The sequence below is a fragment of the Notothenia coriiceps genome, unplaced genomic scaffold (genome assembly GCF_000735185.1).
Source record: "Notothenia coriiceps isolate Sejong01 unplaced genomic scaffold, NC01 NC01_scaffold00007860, whole genome shotgun sequence".
In the NCBI taxonomy this organism is placed as follows: Eukaryota; Metazoa; Chordata; class Actinopteri; order Perciformes; family Nototheniidae; genus Notothenia; species Notothenia coriiceps.
This window is the reverse complement of record NW_011340561.1, coordinates 1-2,071: the sequence shown is the minus strand read 5'-3', so window position 1 is coordinate 2,071 and position 2,071 is coordinate 1. Positions and strand designations below refer to the sequence as shown.

Genomic DNA, 2,071 nt, shown 5'->3' with positions numbered 1-2,071 from the left:
TGAAAACAGGCTTTTAAATAATTATACATTAATATATTTTATCATGTTGTTAATGCACTTTCATTGCATTTTAATGTTTCAGCTGAGATCACTTTCATCATTTCATTAGTTATAATTGAATGTACTGAGTATTAAACCTCCAGCTGCTCACTACCTGCAGCTGTCAGGTTAATACCAGGTTAATACGAGGTAACGAAGTCTGCAGTAATAAAGCAGCATTAGTCTGTACTTCTGCTGTTTTTTGGTAATAACATTATTTAAGCTTTCCTTGCAGTTTAAAGACTAACTTTAGACTGCTTCAGAAGTTAATGAAATACTAGTACAGAGAAATATCAATCCTTTATAAATACATGTTACTGCAGCTTCACTTGTTTTAGGTTACAGCTAAGATATATCAATATAAAGTCAAATAAACCACGTGAATAAGATTTTAAATGTTGTTGTAGTTCACCAGCTACACTGCGACAGCGCCACTGGCCCATGTACTCCAGGGTGATGGTTAAAAAGGGTACTGCACCCAGTAATGATATCCCTTCCTCGTTAGTATAGTGGTCAGTATCCCCGCCTGTCACGCGGGAGACCGGGGTTCAATTCCCCGACGGGGAGGAAATACTTTATTATTTTTATCACAAATACGGCAGTAAATACGTCAAATAATAGCGATTTCATATTATATATACATTATACATATATATACATTATTCAATCTGAAAGAGATACAAGGCAACATACAATACACATTTAGTAAGCAAAGTATAATAACTGACATGTGATTTATCCTCTAAATGTAAATAATATGAAATAAAATATATGATTTAAATCGTATGTAAAGCCCTTTAAAAGTGTTTTATTGTCAGAGTTTATACATGTTTTTTTCTTCACGGCCCACTGTATATTACATTTAGCTGAGGCTTTTATCCAAAGCGACAATAAGTACATTCGACCAGGAAGATACAGCCTTGAAGAAAACAGAATCATAAGTACATCAGGTTTCATAGAGCCAAACATTTCAAGTGCTACTCAACTGGCTTTAGATAAGCCAGCCCTTTATTAGTATATAAGTGCTTTGTTAGCAGATCATTTCTATTTTCTATTGTTTATTTCTACTTATGTGCAATGCCTTGTTTGGTTGTTTTTCATGCTGCTGCATCGCAAACATTTCCCAGATAGGGATCAATAAAGTACTTCTTATTATCTTATCTTATTCCTCGTTAACCTCTATAAACTTAGACTAAAACATGTCTGATAACATATCATCACATGTCTCTTCATTGTTCATTAATGTTAATATAACTTGTAGTTTTTAGTGTTAATATAACTTGTAGTTTTTAGTGTAAATATAACTTGTAGTTTTTAGTGTTAATATAACTTGTAGTTTTTAGTGTAAATATAACTTGTAGTTTTTAGTGTTAATATAACTTGTAGTTTTTAGTGTAAATATAACTTGTAGTTTTTAGTGTTAATATAACTTGTAGTTTTTAGTGTTAATATAACTTGTAGTTTTTAGTGTTAATATAACTTGTAGTTTTTAGTGTAAATATAACTTGTAGTTTTTAGTGTAAATATAACTTGTAGTTTTTAGTGTTAATATAACTTGTAGTTTTTAGTGTTAATATAACTTGTAGTTTTTAGTGTAAATATAACTTGTAGTTTTTAGTGTTAATATAACTTGTAGTTTTTAGTGTAAATATAACTTGTAGTTTTTAGTGTAAATATAACTTGTAGTTTTTAGTGTAAATATAACTTGTAGTTTTTAGTGTAAATATAACTTGTAGTTTTTAGTGTTAATATAACTTGTAGTTTTTAGTGTTAATATAACTTGTAGTTTTTAGTGTAAATATAACTTGTAGTTTTTAGTGTTAATATAACTTGTAGTTTTTAGTGTTAATATAACTTGTAGTTTTTAGTGTAAATATAACTTGTAGTTTTTAGTGTAAATATAACTTGTAGTTTTTAGTGTAAATATAACTTGTAGTTTTTAGTGTAAATATAACTTGTAGTTTTTAGTGTAAATATAACTTGTAGTTTTTAGTGTAAATATAACTTGTAGTTTTTAGTGTTAATATAACTT

At 28.4% G+C, this 2,071-nt stretch overlaps 1 non-coding gene across 1 annotated transcript; it reads left to right on the top strand.

Annotated features, from left to right (window-relative positions):
- Nucleotides 1–534: 534 nt before the first annotated feature.
- Nucleotides 535–606, top strand: trnad-guc (transfer RNA aspartic acid (anticodon GUC)). The gene has a single exon. It is a non-coding gene; the product is annotated as a tRNA-Asp (tRNA).
- Nucleotides 607–2,071: the final 1,465 nt, after the last annotated feature.